The following is a 19,082-nucleotide window of genomic DNA, read 5'->3' on the forward strand; positions in this document are numbered from 1 at the left end:
CCAGCTGTATTTTATATCTTCTATTACAATACCTTATAGACGGGGTTGTCTTAAGTCAACATTCTCGAAGCTACAATAATAGAAGATACGTTTTTCATCTCCATAAGGACATCAGTATTCATTCATCGTTAGTAAACTATTTGGTGGCCTAAAATTGTACTGAGATAGCCCTTAATTAATCTGTATTGTCAAAGAAGTTTTCTCTCACCAGCCGGATACTACACTGGCCTTGTGATAACTTACTGGCGGGTTTATTTTACTCTAGCGTCTCAAACCTTCGATGAGAGAAGAGAAGTTGGTTATCTCTGTAGGAACCTTTATTTTAATTCATCGTTAGTAAACTACTCGGTGGCCTATAATTTGGCGGAATAAGCGCTTGGAAATCTGATTCGTGCACGAAGTTTTCTTTCATCAGTCAGATGCTACACCAGTTATTGCGATACTTTTTTGACGGGTTTATCCCAAAATTCGGTGATAGAAGAGAAGTTGGTCATTTCTGTAGGGACATCCGTTTTCAATCATCGTTAGTAAATTACTTGGTGGCCCAAAATTGGGCTGAGCTAGCCATTTATTAATCTGTTTATTCGACGAAATTTTCCTTCATGCTAAATCGGCTATTGCGATACCTTATAGACGGGAAGCTTAAATGATAGAATATAAGTTGGTCTCCTTTGAATTGATGAACTTTTTTATTAAATCTCCATAAAGACAGAGCTGTCTTAGTATTTAACCTTCGATGATAGAAGAGAAGTTGGTTATCTCTGTAGGAACCTTTTTTTTAATTCATCGTTAGAAAACTACTCAGTGGCCTAAAATTGGCCTTAGTTAGTCAACCGGATTTGATCATGAGGTTTTATCTCACTATTACTTGAAGACTTATGAAATAGTATCTTCAATGTCTCCTTCGAATTGATGATTTTTTTTAAATTCCCTATAGTCGGGTCATTTAAAGAATATAAGCTTCAATGTCTTCGAACTGATGAAGAATGTTTTTTATTAAATCTCCTATAGATGGGGATATCTAATTTTAGAGTTCCAAAAATTCGATGAGAGAATATATGCTGGTCCCCTCTGTAGAGAAATTGCGCCAAATTATCTTTTACAAATCTGTTTCGTGCTCAAAGTTTTCTCTCGCCATCAGTTAAAGCCTGATTGAATAGTAGCTTCATAGAAGATACCATTGATAAGGACTACGACAGGTTATCTAACTCTAGCGTCCCAAACATTTGATGCTAGAAGACAAGTTGGTAAGGCTATCCATTTTTATTCATCGTTAGTAAACTACTCGGTGGCCTATAATTGCAAATCTGTTTCGTGTACTAGGTTTTCTCTCGTTATTACTTCAAGACTTATGAAATAGAAGCTTCAAGGTTTTCTTCGAATTGATGAAGAGTATGTTTTATTAAATCCCAATATAGACGGGGGTAATCTAATTTTAGAGTTCCAAAAATTCGATGAGAGAATATAAGTTGGTCACCTCTGTAGAGAAATTGCGCCAGTTTAAATTTTTGCAAATATATTTAATAATATGAGTTTTTTTGAGCTTTAGGCCAGTTTTTTATTTTATTTCATTTTTGATCTCCGATATTTCGCAATTGTATAAATTGCATCTTCAGGGGATCTACAAGATAATATAATATTCTTAATATTACTATCACAGCATTGATTAAAAATAGAAACAAACACAATGTTATTACACAAAAATCGCTTACTTGTAAACAATAATCGTCAAGTTAACTTAATAACTACGATAGAATGCACTATCATCGTCGGCTGTTAATATTGCACTGATTTTGTTTACATATTGCACGATCTCTTCTTTTGTGTCAAATGCCTATAGCAATAAGCTGCGTTATCTGTGTCGCTCTTAAAATTTATTCTCTCTGTTGTGTGTAGATTGTTGATGTGTAACATTTCTAATGTGAGTCTTCTGTGGTAATGGTTTTCCGTTTGCAGTATTTTTACTTGTTCAAGGTTTGGCTGATGGTTGCTTGATATACAAACCTTGAACAAGTAAAAATACTGCAAACGGAAAACCATTACCACAGAAGACTCACATTAGAAATGTTACACATCAACAATCTACACACAACAGAGAGAATAAATTTTAAGAGCGACACAGATAACGCAGCTTATTGCTATAGGCATTTGACACAAAAGAAGAGATCGTGCAATATGTAAACAAAATCAGTGCAATATTAACAGCCGACGATGATAGTGCATTCTATCGTAGTTATTAAGTTAACTTGACGATTATTGTTTACAAGTAAGCGATTTTTGTGTAATAACATTGTGTTCGTTTCTATTTTTAATCAATGCTGTGATAGTAATATTAAGAATATTATATTATCTTGTAGATCCCCTGAAGATGCAATTTATACAATTGCGAAATATCGGAGATCAAAAATGAAATAAAATAAAAAACTGGCCTAAAGCTCAAAAAAACTCATATTATTAAATATATTGGAAAATAGGTCGAAAAAACTCACACTTATAATTTTTGCAAATCTGTTTTGTTTTCAAGGTTTTCTCTTGGCATCAGTTAAAGCCTTATTGAATAGTAGCTTCATAGAAGACACCATTGATAAGGACTATTTTTTTTATCAGGTTATCTAACTCTAGCGTCCCAAACATTTGATGCTAGAAGAGAAGTTGGTAATTTCTAGAGGGCTATCCATTTTCATTCATCGTTAGTAAACTACTCGGTGGCCATAGTTAGTAAATCTGCTTCGTGCACAAGGTTTTCTCTAACCATCACTGAAGACTAATAAAATAAAACTTCAAGGTCTCCTTCGACTTGAAGAAGAGCATTTCTTTATTAAATCCGCAATAGACGGGGGTTATCTATTTATAGAGTTCCAAAAATTCGATGATAGAAGAGAAGTTGATTCTTTACGTAAGGACACCCAATTTCATTCATTGTTAGTAAACTACTCGGTGGCCTAAAATTGGCCTTAGTTAATAAATCAGCTTCGTGCTCGAGGTTTTCTCTGACGATCACTGGAAGACTTATGAGGTGGACGCTTCAATGTCTCCTTCGGATTGATGAAGGCCATTTTTTATTCGTTCGTTAGTAAACTATTCTGTGACATAAAATTGTGTTGAGTTGGTCTCGAATACTTATGAAATAGTAGCTTCAGTATCTGCTTTGAAATGATGAAGAATATTTTTTATTAAATCCTCAAATAGACGGGGTTATCTTATTTTAGATTTCCAAAAATTCGATGATAAAAGAGAATTTAGTCACCTCTGCAAAGAAATTGCGTCAATTTAATTTTTGCAAATCTGTTTCGTGCACGCGGCCTTTTCTCCCAATTAATATTTGCTTTTGATCCACTGTTCATCGCTTCTATTTTGCCCTTCAAAAAATCAGCAAATTATCAAACCAAGATCCACGCACCATCCTCCTCAAGTCAAAGCCAAGACAATACTGTCAATAAATTGCGATTGTTTGCCAAATAAATACAAGACGAAGTCTGGAGAGAGTAAAACGAAGTAACAACAGCACTCCCCCCACAAAGTATGGCAAAATAACAACAACTCGCATCTACGACTCCCGTTGGGTGGTAAACAATGAATTGAGTAAATGAATGAGTAAATAGTGAATGGTTTTCGTTGCTGTTGTTGTTTTTGCATTATTTCGGATTCCATCAAAACAAAAATAATGGTTGTTGTTGTTGCTCTTGTCGTTGCTTGATTGCTTTTTGTGAGTGTCAAATCTTGTTTGCCGTTTTCATGATAAGCAATTAAATTGCAAAGGCACACACACACATACCCACACATCAATACACCCGACTTTGGCACACTGGCATAGTCGCTGCCTGGAATTGGGAATTACCTTTCCAAATCGGTACTTGTTTTTGTGTTATTATTGCTGTTGTTGTTTTTTACACCTTCTCTCCTATCCCACCCTGGGGCTAGGTTTGGATCCACACAATAAACGCAAATGAATTAGAAAAATGAAATAAAATTTTTTATGGCAGAAAATATTTAGTTCTCAGAAGAGATAATAGTTTATGCCATTGGTGAGAATATCAGACAACGGATAACAACAACAACCTCACGAACTATTACCATAAAAATGGGTATTAATTAAATTTGTTGATTTCTTTTGTTTTTGTATTAAACTAAAAATAGCAACAACAAGGAGAAATACTAATTTGGGGCTATTTGTTTTGGTGTTGTGTTCTCTTCCCCTCCTAGTTATCTACGCTCATCAAAATTCTAACGGGTTGGCTGGTAATTTTTTTTTTAGAGAGAGATTATGATTTCCACAATAACGTTCTATTATTGAGAGAGAAAGAGGGGAGTAAATAAGAGAACCTTGTTAATTTTTTTTGTTGTGAAGAGAAGAGCGATAGAGAGAGAGAGAAAACCAACGGTGAATCCCAATTAAAATGCCAAATGATTAGAAATTAATGGGAATCGAGCAACTGATTCTTGTTATGGAGACCAGAGATGGAAAAGTGAAATCCACTGAAAAATAATTTGACAAAAATGTGATTGAAACATTATTAACCTAAATATTACATTTGAGAAAATATCCTTAAAAATGTAAATAAAAATATAAATAAGAAGCCTAAAATAAACGTGGATTTTTTAAAAATATTTTTTCAATGCCCAAAATAAACTTAGATTTTTTAAAAATATTTTTTTCAAGACCTAATATAAAAGTGGATTTTTTAAAAATATTTTTTCCAAGACCTAATATAAACGTGGATTTTTTAAAAATATTTTTTTTCAAGAGCTAATATAAACGTGGATTTTTTAAAAATATTTTTTTTCAAGAGCTAATATAAACGTGGATTTTTTAAAAATATTTTTTTCAAGAGCTAAAATAAACGTGAATTTTTGAAAAAATATTTTTTTAAAATACCTAATAACGTTCCTTGTTGGCTCTAAAAATATTTTTTTCAAGACCTAATATAAACGTGGTTTTTTCGAAAAAATATTTTTTTTATGACCTAATATAAACGTGGATTTTTTTAAAAATATTTTTTTCAAGACCTAATATAAACGTGGATTTTTTAAAAATATTTTTTCAAGACCTAATATAAACGTGAATTTTTTAAAAATATTTTTTTCGAGACCTAAAATAAACTAGGATTTTTTAAATATATTTTTTTCAAGACCTAATATAAACGTGGATTTTTTAAAAATATGTTTTTCTAGACCTAATATAAACGTGGATTTTTTAAAAATATTTTTTTTCAAGACCTAATATAAACGTGGATTTCTTAAAAATATGTTTTTTTTAGACCTAATATAAACGTGGATTTTTTAAAAATAGTTTTTTCAAGACCTAATACAAACGTGCATTTTTTAAAAATATTTTTTTCAAGACCTAATATAAACGTCAATTTTTTAAAAAATATTTTTTAGGACCTAATATAAACGAGGATTTTTTAAAAATATTTTATTCAAGACCCAATATAAACGCGGATTTTTGAAAAATATTTTTTTCAAGACCTAATACAAACGTGGATTTTTCAAAAATATTTTTTCAAGACCTAATATAAACGTGGATTTTTTAAAAATATTTTTTTCAAGACCTAATATAAACGTGAATTTTTTAAAAATATTTTTTTCAAGACCTAATATAAACGTGGATTTTTTAAAAATATTTTTTTCAAGACCTAATATAAACGTGGTTTTTTAAAAAAATATTTTTTCGAGACCTAATAAAGTTCCTTGTTGGCTCTAAAAAATATTTTATTTTTAAATCCACGTACCTTGTTGTCTCTAAATTTTTTTTTAAAAAATCCACGTTCTTTGAAGGCTCTAAAAATATTTTTTTAAAAATCCAGGTTCCTTGTTGGCTCTAAAATTTTTTTTTTTTTAAATCCACGTTCCTTGTTGGCTCTAAAAAATATTTTATTTTTAAATCCACGTACCTTGTTGTCTCTAAATTTTTTTTTAAAAATCCACGTTCTTTGAAGGCTCTAAAAAATATTTTTTTAAAAATCCAGGTTCCTTGTTGGCTCTAAAATTTTTTTTTTAAATCCACGTTCCTTGTTGGCTCTAAAAAATATTTTTTTAAAAATCCACGTTCCTTGTTAGCTCTAAAAAATATTTTAATTTAAAATCCACGTTCCTTGTTGGCTCTAAAAAATATTTTTTTAAAAATCCACGTTCCGTGTTGGCTCTAAAAAATATTTTTTTAAAAATCCACGTTCCTTGTTGGCTCTAAAAAATATTTTATTTTTAAATCCACGTACCTTGTTGTCTCTAAATTTTTTTTAAAAAATCCACGTTCCTTGTTGGCTCTAAAAATTTTTTTTTTTTTAAATCCACGTTCCTTGTTGGCTCTAAAAAATATTTTTTTAAAAATCCACGTTCCTTGTTGGCTCAAAAAATATATTTTTTTAAAAATCCACGTTCCTTGTTGGCTCTAAAAAATATTTTTTTAAAAATCCACGTTCCTTGTTGGCTCTAAAAAATATTTTTTTAAAAATCCACGTTCCTTGTTGGCTCTAAAAAATATTTTTTTAAAAATCCACGTTCCTTGTTGGCTCTAAAAAATATTTTTTTAAAAATCCACGTTCCTTGTTGGCTCTAAAAAATATTTTTTTAAAAATCCACGTTCCTTGTTGGCTCTGAAAAATATTTTTTTTAAAAATCCACGTTCCTTGTTGGCTCTAAAAAATATTTAAAAATCTCACATTTCTTATTGGCTTTGCAAAATATCCATCCCTGATTCCATTTAGAAATGTGTACTCAGACTGTTACCCTAAGAGAGTTTTGTTCCATTGCACTTCATTCCCAGACATTTCTAATCCCATTCGTTTCAATTCAGTTATTATGACAATTTGAAAATAATTTCCTTTTCCGTTCTCTTTTGCTCTCTCTCTTCCGTTTTTTTTTGTGAGACAGTGATCTCTCCAGCAGTGTTTCATTCCATTGTTCCAAAATCTATTGGATTTTTGTGTTTTGTTTTGGTATTTTGTGTAACGGAATTGAATCCAATTGAAACAATTATTTTGGAATTGTTTGAGGGTTCTGCTGACGTCGACGCAGCAACACTCTGCGTGTAATGTTTTCACAAACGGTCAAATATTTTTAATTACACATAAAAATGAGCTATTTTCGTTTCAAAGTTCAAAAGGGCAAATAAATTATTTGTAATTATTTTAAAATAATTATTTTCGGTTTTTGTGGAGAAAAATTACAAAAGTAATTAGGGATTTTACAAAAAATATTTTTGAAGGTCTATAATTAACGTGGATTTTTTAAAAAATATTTTCTAGGGAGCAACAACAGACCAGGATTTTTTCAAAATATTTTTTTAAGGAGCAACAACAGAACTGGATTTTTTAAAAATATTTTTTCAAGGGCCATCAATAAACGTGGATTTTTTAAAAGTATTTTTTCAAGGGCCATCAATAAACGTGGATTTTTTAAAAATATTTTTGCAAGGCCATCAATAAACGTGGATTTTTTAAAAATACTTTTCAAGGACCATCAATAAACGTGGATTTTTTAAATTTTTTTTTTCAAGGGCCATCAATAACCCTGGATTTTTTAAAAATATTTTTTAAGGTCCATCAAGAAACGTGGATTTTTTTAAAATATTTTTTCTAGGGCCATCAATAAACGTGGATTTTTTAAATTTTTTTTTCAAGGGCCATCAATAACCCTGGATTTTTTAAAAATATTTTTTAAGGTCCATCAAGAAACGTGGATTTTTTAAAAATATTTTTTTAAGGTCTACAACAAACGTGGATTTTTTAAAAATATTTTCTTAAGGTCTACAGCAAACGTGGATTTTTTAAAAATATTTTTTTAAGGTCTACAACAAACGTGGATTTTTTAAAAATATTTTTTAAGGTCTACAACAAACGTGGATTTTTTAAAAATAATTTTTTAAAGTCTACAACAAACGAGGATTTTTTAAAAATAATTTTTTAAAGTCTACAACAAACGTGGATTTTTTAAAAATAATTTTTTAAAGTCTACAACAAACGTGGATTTTTTAAAAATATTTTTTTAAGGGCCATCACTTAACGTGGATTTTTTAAAAATATTTTTTTAAGGGCCATCACTTAACGTGGATTTAAAAAAAAAATTTAAGGGCCATCAATAAACGTCGATTTTTTAAAAATATTATTTCAAGGGCCATCAATAAACGTGGATTTTTTAAAAATATTTTTGAAGGTCTATAAAAACGTGGATTTTTTAAAAACATTTTAAAGGTCTATAAAAAACGTGGATTTTTTAAAAATATTTTTGAAGGTCTATAAAAAACGTGGATTTTTTAAAAATATTTTTGAAGGTCTATAAAAAACGTGGATTTTTTAAAAATATTTTTGAAGGTCTATAAAAAGCGTGGATTTTTTAAAAATATTTTTGAAGGTCTATAAAAAACGTGGATTTTTTAAAAATATTTTTTCAAGGGCCATCAATAAACGTGGATTTTTTAAATATATTTTTTCAAGTTCTATAATAAACGTGGATTTTTTAAAAATATTTTTTCAAGGGCCATCAATGAACGTGGATTTTTTAAAAATATTTTTTCAAGGGCCATCAATAAACGTGGATTTTTTAAAAATATTTTTTCAAGGGCCATCAATAAACGTGGATTTTCTAAAAATATTTTTTAAAGGTCCATCAAGAAACGTGGATTTTTTAAAAAATATTTTTTAAAGGTCCATCAAGAAACGTGGATTTTTTAAAAAATATTTTTTAAAGGTCCATCAAGAAACGTGGATTTTTTAAAAAATATTTTTTAAAGGTCCATCAAGAAACGTGGATTTTTTGAAAATATTTTTTAAAGGTCCATCAAGAAACTTGGATTTTTTAAAAAATATTTTTTCAAGGGCCATCAATAAACGTGGATTTTTTAAAAATATTTTTTCTAGGGCCATCAATAAACGTGGATTTTTTAAAAAATGAATTTTGGACACCTGAAATGGAAGTATATTTTTTAAAAAATAGTTTTTCGACACCTGAAAGGAACCTGGATTTTTTAAAAAATAGTTTTTCGACACCTGAAAGGAACCTGGATTTTTTAAAAAATATTTTTTCGACACATAAAAGGAACCTGGATTTTTTTAAAAACATTTTTTCAGGGGCCATCCTGAATTTTTTCCCTAATAAGTTTTCTGTATTCTCATTGCCCGCACCTGTCTGTTCCTCCCGTTTCATGAATGAACACGTATATTTACATAAGCAACTCAAATCGACTGATGTTTAACTTGATTATCAAACAAATATTTACAATTTATGTTTCTAGCTTTTCTTCCTTATCTGACGGAGGGGGATTTGTTTAGTTCCTTCTTCTTCTTCTTCTGGGATGCTGATGATGCACAAATCAAGAGTAAAGAAGAAGAAGAATTAGAACTGTTTACAAGTTTTTTCCTTCGAAATGCAAACAAATCACGTTCGTTTATACAGCTGGCAAGTTACAGATGTACACACCCAGCTACACCATTTCTTGTTATATAAACATACAAATGTTCATATTGTAATGAATGAACATGTGTGTATGTATGAATGTTTGTATGTAAATTTAATTTTTTTTTTTTTTGGATTTTTAAAACAACAACATGACACGTTCCGGGCTGTCTGATTTCGTTTTATTTTTTTTTCATAAAATTTAACGTGAAAACATAGAGGCCGCCACCGACCCTCAAGAAAAACACGTGCAAAGGCACTTGTTACTTTTTAATGTTTTGGAAGGGAAGGGGGGAAAACGAAAGAGGAAGCAATTATGAAAAATATAATTGTGGCATATAATTTTCAAATAATAGCAAAGGTCAGAATTCAAATCAAAATAAAAAAAATAAAAACAAAAGAAAAATCCACTTTCATAAAGGCATCAAAAAATATTTTTTAAAAATCCACATTCTATTCAGGTGACGAAAAAATATTTTTTTAAAATATCCACGTTTTATTCAGGTGACGAAAAAATATTTTTTCGACGTTCCAAGTTCCATTCTGGTGACGAAAAAATATTTTTTAAAAATCACGTTCCATTCAGGTGACGAAAAAATATTTTTTAAAAAACACGTTCCATTCAGGTGACGAAAAAATATTTTTTAAAAAATCCATGTTCCATGCAGGTGACGAAAAAAATATTTTTTAAAAATCCACGTCCCTTGTAAGGCTCGAAAAAAATATTTTTTAAAAAATCCACGTTCCTTGTAAGACTCGAAAAAAAAATATTTTTTAAAAAATCCATGTTCCATGCAGGTGACGAAAAAAATATTTTTTAAAAATCCACGTCCCATGTAAGGCTCGAAAAAAATATTTTTTAAAAATCCACGTCCCTTGTAAGGCTCGAAAAAAATATTTTATTAAAAAATCCACGTTCCTTGTAAGACTCGAAAAAAATATTTAAAAAAAATCCACGTTCCATTCAGGTGACGAAAAAATATTTTTTAAAAAATCCACGTTCCTTGTAAGACTCGAAAAAAAAATATTTTTTAAAAAATCCACGTTCCTTTCAGATGACGAAAAAAATATTTTTTAAAAAATACACGTTCCATTCAGGTGACGAAAAAATATTTTTTAAAAAATCCACGTTCTATTCAGGTGACGAAAAAATATTTTTTAAAAAATCCACGTTCCATTCAGGAGACGAAAAAATATTTTTTAAAAAATCCACGTTCCATTCAGGTGACGAAAAAATATTTTTTAAAAAATCCACGTTCCATTCAGGTGACGAAAAAATATTTTTTAAAAAATCCACGTCCCTTGCAAGGCTCGAAAAAAATATTTTTTAAAAAATCCAAGTTCCATTCAGGTGACGAAAAAATATTTTTTAAAAAATCCACGTCCCTTGTAAGGCTCGAAAAAAATATTTTTTAAAAAATCCACGTTCCTTGTAAGACTCGAAAAAAAATATTTTTTAAAAAAATCCACGTTCCTTATATACCTCAAAAAATATTTTTTAAAAAATCTACGCTTCTATAAGGCCTTGAAAAAAATATTTTTAAAAAATTCGCGATGGTATAAGGCCTTGAATAATATATTTTAAAAACTCCACGTTTCTATATGGCCTTGAAAAATATTATTTTTAAAAAATCCACATTCCTTTCAGATGATAATTTTTTTAAATAATATTTTTAAAAAATCCACATTCCTCGAAAAAATATTTTTTTTAAATCCACGATCGTTTCAGATGACGAAAATAATATTTTTAAAAAATCGAAAAATATTTTTAAAAAATCCAAGCCTCTATAAGGCCTTGAAAAAATATTTTTTAAAAAATCCACGCTTCTATAAGGCTTTGAAAAAATATTTTTAAAAATCCACGCTAAAAACCTATAAAGCTCTAAAAATGATTTTTTTAAAAAATCCACGTTCCTTATAGACGTCAAAAAATTAAAAACACGTTCCTTGTAGGACTCGAAAAAAATATTTTTTAAAAATTCCACGCTTCTATAAGGCCTTAAAAAATATTTTTTAAAAAATTCACGTTCCTTCTAGACCTCAAAAAATATATAAAAAAAAGTCCACGCTTCTATATGGCCTTGAAAAAAAAATATATTTTTTTAAATCCACGCTTCTATAAGACCTTGAAAAAATATGTTTTTACTATACAACTAACTATTTTACTACTAACAATTTAAAAAAATTCATGTTTTTAATAACCTCGAAAAAATATTTTTTAAAAAATATACGTTCCTTATTTTTTAAAAATCCAGTGCATCGACATTTTTTTAGACCTTCAAAATAAAATTCTTGAAATTTTCCATTTAACTCAAATTATTTTTATTTTCTTTAAATTCTTTTTTAAATTGATTTTAATTAGCCTCTCATTTCTTCTCACAATCTAATTAAAATTCCATTTCATAGCTGGGTTGTGACGTACTACCACCAAACTATAATAGGCGTTGCCTATTATTTCGTGGTGGGCAAGCGATATTTGAAATATAAACAAAAAACATTGAGATCATTTAGAAACAAAATTTGAGTAAATTAATTTATAATTATGGGAAATATAAACAAAAGGCAAATTTAGAAAAATTGTTAAAAAAAAATTGTTTAAAAAATTCTCAAATGAATAGAAATTGGATTTGTTTTGACATCGCTTGCATAACTTAGTCTAAAAGAAGGTTACTTGATACCGTTGGGCGTCTTCTATGAAGGCTTAGTAATGAAAAAATCACTGGATTTGATCAGTGGGGTAGATTCTTGCTGATTTCCGGGTACATGTTTTTTAAAAAAAAAATATTTTTTTTGGCTACAACCACCAAAGTGGATTTTTTCTTAAATATTTTTTTAAGGGCCTCTAACAAATGTAAATTTTTTAAAATATTTTTTTTTAAAGATTTTTTAAATTCATGGGTCAACAAAAAAAAGTGGATTTTTTGAAAATTATTTTTGAGACCTTGGATTTTTTGAAAACATTTTTTTTAAACAACACCAACAGACGTGAATCTTTTAAAATATTTTTTCAGGGACCACCAACAAGCGTGGATTTTTTAAAAATATTTTTTCAAGACTACCAAAAAAAATCTGAAAATTTTAAAAATATTTTTTAGGGACAAAAGTGGATTTAAAAATACAATTAGGGGCCTCCAACAAACGTGGATTTTAGGCTTCGAAAAAATATTTTTTAAAAATCCACGTTCATTATAGGGCTCGAAAAATAATTTTTTAAAAATCCACGTTCATTATAGGGCTCGAAAAATAATTTTTTAAAAATCCACGTTCATTATAGGGCTCGAAAAAGAATTTTTTAAAAAATCCACGAATCCATAAGGCTTTGAAAAAATAATTTTTATAAATATCCACGCTTTTATAAGGCCTTGAAAAAATATTTTTTAAAAAATCCACGTTTCTATTAGGCCTTGGAAAAAATATCTTTGAAAAAATAATTTTTATAAATATCCACGCTTTTATAAGGCCTTGAAAAAATATTTTTTAAAAAATCCACGTTTCTATTAGGCCTTGGAAAAATATTTTTTTTAGAAATCCACGCTTCCATAAAGCGGCGTTTCTATTAGGTCTTGAAAAAATATTTTTTAAAAATTCCACTTGCCGTTCAGGCCCCTAAAACATTTTTTTTAGTCCACGTTCCCTTTAAGGTGCCAAAAAAATATTTTTTAAAACCCAAGTTTTATAAGTGCCCGATTTTTTTTTAAATCCAAATAAAATATTTTTTAGGGACCAACAAACTACGTGGATTTTTTAAAAATATGACCAACGACAAATGTGGACTTTTACAAAATTTTTTTAGAGACGATTAACAAATGTGGATTCTTTAAAAAAATATATTTTTTGGGGACCAATAACAAACGTGGATTTTTTAAAATTAATTTTTCGGGGACCAATTCCAAACGTGGATTTTTTGAAAATATTTTTTGGGGACCAATAACAAACGTGGATTTTTTAAAATTAATTTTTCGGGGACCAATTCCAAACGTGGATTTTTTGAAAATATTTTTTAGGGACCTCTGACGAACGTGGATTTTATTAAAAAATACACTAACAAACGTAAATTTATTAAAAATATTTTTTTGGGGAAAAATATTTTAAAAAAAAACCACGTTTATCAGAGGTTTCCAAAAAAATATTTTTAAAAAATCTACGTTTATCAGAAGTTTCCAAATAATATTTAAAAAAAATCCACGTTAATCAAAGGTTTCCAAAAAATATTTTTAAAAAATCTACGTTTATCACAGGTTTCCAAAAAATATTTTTAAGAAAATACCCGTTCATCAGAGGTTTCCAAAAAATATTTTTTAAAAAATTTACGTTTATCAGAGGTTTCCAAAAAAATATTTTTAAAAAATCTACGTTTATCAGAGGTTTCCAAAAATATTTTTAAAAAATTCCACGTTAATCAGAGGCTTCCAAAAAATATTTTTAAAAAAATCCACGTTTAATAGAGGTTTCCAAAAAATATTTTAAAAAAAAATTTCAGAAAAAAATTATCAGAAATTTTCAAAAAATATTTAAAAAAAAAACAACGTTTGTCAAAGAAAATACCCTTTAATCAGAGGTTTCCAAAAAATATCCACGTTTGTTGTTGGTCCCTTAAACGTTTGTTGTTGGTCCCTTAAAAACATTGTTTAAAAAATCCACGTTTGTTGTTGGTCCCTAAAAATATTTTTTTTAAAAAATTCACGTTTCTCTAATGCATTGAAAAAATATTTTTCAAAAAATCCACGTTTCTATAAGGCCCTAAAAAATATTTTTTAAAAAATCCACCGTCCTATAAGGCCCTAAAAAAGTGGATTTTTTAAAAAATTCAGGCCCCTATAAGCCTTGAAAAATATTTTTTTTAAAAATTCACGTTTTTTCAAGTCTTTATAGAAGCGTGGATTTAAAAAAAAACATTTTTTTAGAACCTGATTTTTTTAAAAATATTTTATTTTAATTTTTTTCGCCGAAGTGAAATTGTACCCGCTCGCCCGCATTTTTATTTCCAAATAATGCTATTCTTTCACAGAAAAATTACTTAAATTGTTATGGCCACAACAATTGATGCTGTTGTTTTTCCAGTTCATTGCTTCTTTCCCCTCCCCCCTTCCTCTCTCCCCACCCCAAAACACAACACCATGTCCATGGAATATTTATTCTAGCACAACACACATGTTTTCCATAAATTCCTTTGTTCAAATATTAATATTGAAAATTGTTACCACAAGTGGTGTGCGGAGAAAAGGGGTAATGGGTGGGAGGGGATTGGAATTGAAAATTTCCCTTTTGCTAAATACTAGCCAAGTATTTGGGGCGTGTATTGTTATTGCACGCATTCTCCAGAATAATCAGCTGCTGTGCGGGGCAGCAATACAAGCACAAACAAAACATTGCCATTGTGAAATAAAATTTTTAATATTTTTTTCCAGTTCACATGGCAGCCAGCTTCGCAGTTAGACAATAATTTACTAATGTTGTTGAAGAGTTTTTTTTTTTTTGCCTCACATTTTTCTAAACAAAAGAATTTGTTCTTTAAGTCACTACCAGTTGGGGGTTCTTTGGATTTCTTGTGATTTTGGCAGCAGAATTATTACGAAATCTGCTCAGCATGATTTCAAATGTAAATTTGGAAAATATGTGAATTATGAAATTATTTTAAATTACTCTTAGCAGGGCTAAGATTTGGGACCTTGACAAACTAGTTTTAAAAATTCCAATTAAGAAAAATATTTTTTAAAATCTAGTGAGAATTTAAAAGATTTTTGTATTAAAAATTTTTGATTTATCAATTTTTACTAATTATATATTTTTTTCAATTTTCTTTGCAGGTATGTAAATCCAAAAAAAAAAAAAAAATTGGGATATTAAGTCTTAGTAAGTATTATTTTTTTTTTAAATAATTCACTACAAACTACAGACCTCCATTGTCCACATTCCTCTTTTCACCTGGCCTTCCCTGGTGACACATTTCCATGTGAGGTTTCCACATCCGCCATCGGTATTATCAAATCTCTGTTGTGAAAATCGCTTTACGGCGCCATCACAACCTCTGCTTTTCAAATCCACAAAGGTTTTGTCTCAACTAAGTCTAGACTTGAACACAATGGACAGCAAAAGTGGGCCAAAAACCTTAATTATTTTTAATTGAAACAGTGTTAAGCACTGGAGCGATTTCAAATTAAAAAAAATTGAGACTTCTAACAAACGTGAAATATTTTTGTGGGGACCACGGACAAACAATATTTTTTAAATAATCCCCGTTCTATTTAGGGCTCGAAATATATTTTTTAAATAATCCACGCTCTATTAAGGGCTCGAAAATATATTTTTTAAATAATCCACGTTCTATTAAGGGCTCGAAAATATATTTTTAAAAAAATCCACGTTCTATTTAGGGCTCAAAAAATATTTTTTAAAAAAATCCACGTTCCTTTTATGGCTTAAAAAATATTTTTTTAAAAAATCCACGTTCCTTTTATGGCTTAAAAAATATTTTTTTAAAAAATCCACGTTCCTTTTTTGGCTTAAAAAAATATTTTTTAAAAAATCCACGTTCCTTTTATGGCTTAAAAAAATATTTTTTAAAAAATCCACGTTCCTTTTATGGCTTAAAAAAATATTTTTTAAAAAATCCACGTTCTATTTAGGGCTCAAAAAATATTTTTTATAAAAATCCACGTTCTATTTAGGGCTCAAAAAATATTTTTTATAAAAATCCACGTTCTATTTAGGGCTCAAAAAATATTTTTTATAAAAATCCACGTTCTATTTAGGGCTCAAAAAATATTTTTTATAAAAATCCACGTTCTATTTAGGGCTCAAAAAATATTTTTTAAATAATCCACGTTCTATTTAGGGCTCGAAAAAATATTTTTTAAATAATCCACGTTCTATTTAGGGCTCGAAAAAATATTTTTTAAAAAATCCACATTCCTTCTAGGTCTCAAAAAAATATTTTTTTAAAAATCCACGTTTCTTCTGGGGCTCGAAAAAATATTTTTTAAAAAATCCACGTTCTATTTAGGGCTAGAAAAAATATATATATTTTTTTAAATCCACGTTCTATTTAGTGCTCGAAAAATATATATTTTTTAAAAATCCAAGTTTAATTTAGGGCTCGAAAAAATATTTTTTTAAAAAATCCACGTTCAATTTAGGGCTCGAAAATATATTTTTTAAAAAAATCCACGTTCTATTTAGGGCTCAAAAATATTTTTTTTTAAATCCATATTCATTTTAGGGCTCACAAATATTTCTAAAAAATCCACGTTACTTCTAGGGCTCAAAAAAATATTTTTTAAAAAATCCACGTTCATTATAGGCCTCAAAAAGTATTTTTTAGAAATCCACGTACATTATAGGGCTCGAAAAAATATTTTTTAAAAAATCCATGTTTCTTTTTTGGGCTCAAAAGAATATTTTTTATTTAAAATCCACGTTCCTTCTAGGGCTCGAAAAATAATTTTTAAACAATCCACTTTCCTTCTAGGGCTCAAAAAAATATTTTTTTAGAAAATCCTCGGTCCTTCTATGGCTCAAAAATATTTCTTTTTTAAAAATCCAAGTTCATTTTAGGGCTCAAAAAATATTTTTTTAAAAATCCACGTTCCTTTTAGAGCCAAAAATTATTTTTTAAAAAATCCATCAAGGCATAGAAAAAATATTTAAAAATATCCACGCTTCTATAAGGCCTTAAAAATATTTTTTTTTTAAATCCACACTTCTAACAGACCTTGAAAAAATATTTTTTAAAACATCTACGCTTCTATAAGGCCTTGAAGATTTTAAATAATTTAAAAAAAATCCTTGAAAAAATATTTTTAAAATATCCACGCTTCTATAAGGCCTTGAAAAAATCCACGCTTCTAAAAAAATATTTTTTAAGGGACCTTTAACAAACGTGGATTTTTTAAAAATATTTTTTAAGAGACCACACATAAACGTGGATTTTTTAAAAATATTTTTTAAGGGACCAACCATAAACGTGGATTTTTTAAAAATATTTTTAAGGGACCAACCATAAACGTGGATTTTTTAAAAATATTTTTTTTAAGAGACCACCCATAAACGTGGATTTTTTAAAAATATTTTTTAAGGGACCAACCATAAACGTGAATTTTAAAAAAATATATTTTTTAGAAACCTCTGACAAACGTGGATTTTTAAAAAATATTTTATAAGGGACCGACCATAAACGTGGATTTTTTAAAAATATTTTTTAAGGGACCAACCATAAACGTGAATTTTAAAAAAAATATTTTTTAGAAACCTCTGACAAACGTGGATTTTTAAAAAATATTTTATAAGGGACCGACCATAAACGTGGATTTTTTAAAAATATTTTTTAAGAGGCCACCCATAAACGTGGATTTTTTAAAAATGTTTTTTAAGAGACCAACCATAAACTTGGGTTTTTTTTAAATATTTTTTAATATTTTTTCTGCAATGCAACTCAAACTTTCTACCTGGCCTTGCCGACATTTCTCACCAGTTTTCTCTATGTCAACTTCATTCCCAACCTTAAAAAACCACTGGCCTACACCTTCTCATCTCTCAACTGGCATTATATGGTCGATTTGTTCCTAATAACCCAGAGTGTGAAAATTCTCAGCTAACACACATTCATCCGTTCATACGTCCGAACATACATATGCAACACGCTTTGTTCTTTGCAAATCCATGGCGTGAATTTCTCATGTTTTCTGTGTGAGTGTGTGTGCGTGTGCATTCTTCCAATTTTCATTTTTATTTTTCATTGTAAATGAAAAAGTATGTTAAATTCATTAACTATGACTGCAAATTGTTTGTTATTGTTGTTGCTACTGCAACGAAAATAATGCAGAAAAATTATCAAAGGCAAAGCTCGTGGAACGAGGGAGGGGTGGGAAGTATAAGAGACAATCATTTAAAATTTCCTGCCCAAAAATAATTAACAAAAAAATTGGAAATTATGGATTTTTATTAAAAAAATATTTTTAAAAAATCCACGCCGTGGAATTTTTTTAAAAAAATATTTTTAAAAAATCCACGTCATTGAATTTTAATTAAAAAAATATTTTTAAAAAATCAACATCGTGGAATTTTATTAAAAAAAAATATTTTTAAAAAATCAACATGGTGGAATTATATTAAACAAAATATTTTTAAAAGTCCACGTTGTGGAATCTTATTAAAAACAATATTTTTAAAAAATCCACGTTGTGGAATTTTATTAAAAAAATATTTTTAAAAAATCCACGTTGTGGAATCTTATTAAAAACAATATTTTTAAAAAATCCACGTTGTGGAATTTTATTAAAAAAATATTTTTAAAAAATCCACGTTGTGGAATCTTATTAAAAACAATATTTTTAAAAAATCCACGTTGTGGAATCTTATTAAAAACAATATTTTTAAAAAATCCACGTTGTGGAATCTTATTAAAAACAATATTTTTAAAAAATCCACGTTGTGGAATTTTATTAAAAACAATATTTTTAAAAAATCCACGTTGTGGAATCTTATTAAAAACAATATTTTTAAAAAATCCACGTTGTGGAATCTTATTAAAAACAATATTTTTAAAAAATCCACGTTGTGGAATCTTATTAAAAACAATATTTTTAAAAAATCCACGTTGTGGAATTTTATTAAAAAAATATTTTTAAAAAATCCACGTTGTGGAATCTTATTAAAAACAATATTTTTAAAAAATCCACGTTGTGGAATTT

General features: G+C 28.3%; 1 protein-coding gene and 2 long non-coding RNA genes across 6 annotated transcripts in view; 2 read left to right on the forward strand and 1 right to left on the reverse strand.

Moving 5' to 3' along the window:
* LOC101891188 (uncharacterized) overlaps positions 1 to 19,082 on the forward strand; it is a 332,789-nt gene that overhangs the window by 164,482 nt on the left and 149,225 nt on the right. The gene's annotated exons all lie outside the window — the stretch shown is intronic.
* On the reverse strand, positions 1,534 to 1,995 carry LOC131807129 (uncharacterized). The gene is made up of 2 exons (XR_009344300.1): positions 1,713 to 1,995; positions 1,534 to 1,621 (listed from the first exon to the last, which is right to left on the reverse strand). It is a non-coding gene; the product is annotated as an uncharacterized LOC131807129 (long non-coding RNA).
* Positions 2,006 to 2,449, forward strand: LOC131807128 (uncharacterized). The gene is made up of 2 exons (XR_009344299.1): positions 2,006 to 2,266; positions 2,358 to 2,449. It is a non-coding gene; the product is annotated as an uncharacterized LOC131807128 (long non-coding RNA).

This window comes from Musca domestica, unplaced genomic scaffold (genome assembly GCF_030504385.1).
Source record: "Musca domestica strain aabys unplaced genomic scaffold, Musca_domestica.polishedcontigs.V.1.1 110, whole genome shotgun sequence".
Lineage (NCBI taxonomy): Eukaryota > Metazoa > Arthropoda > Insecta > Diptera > Muscidae > Musca > Musca domestica.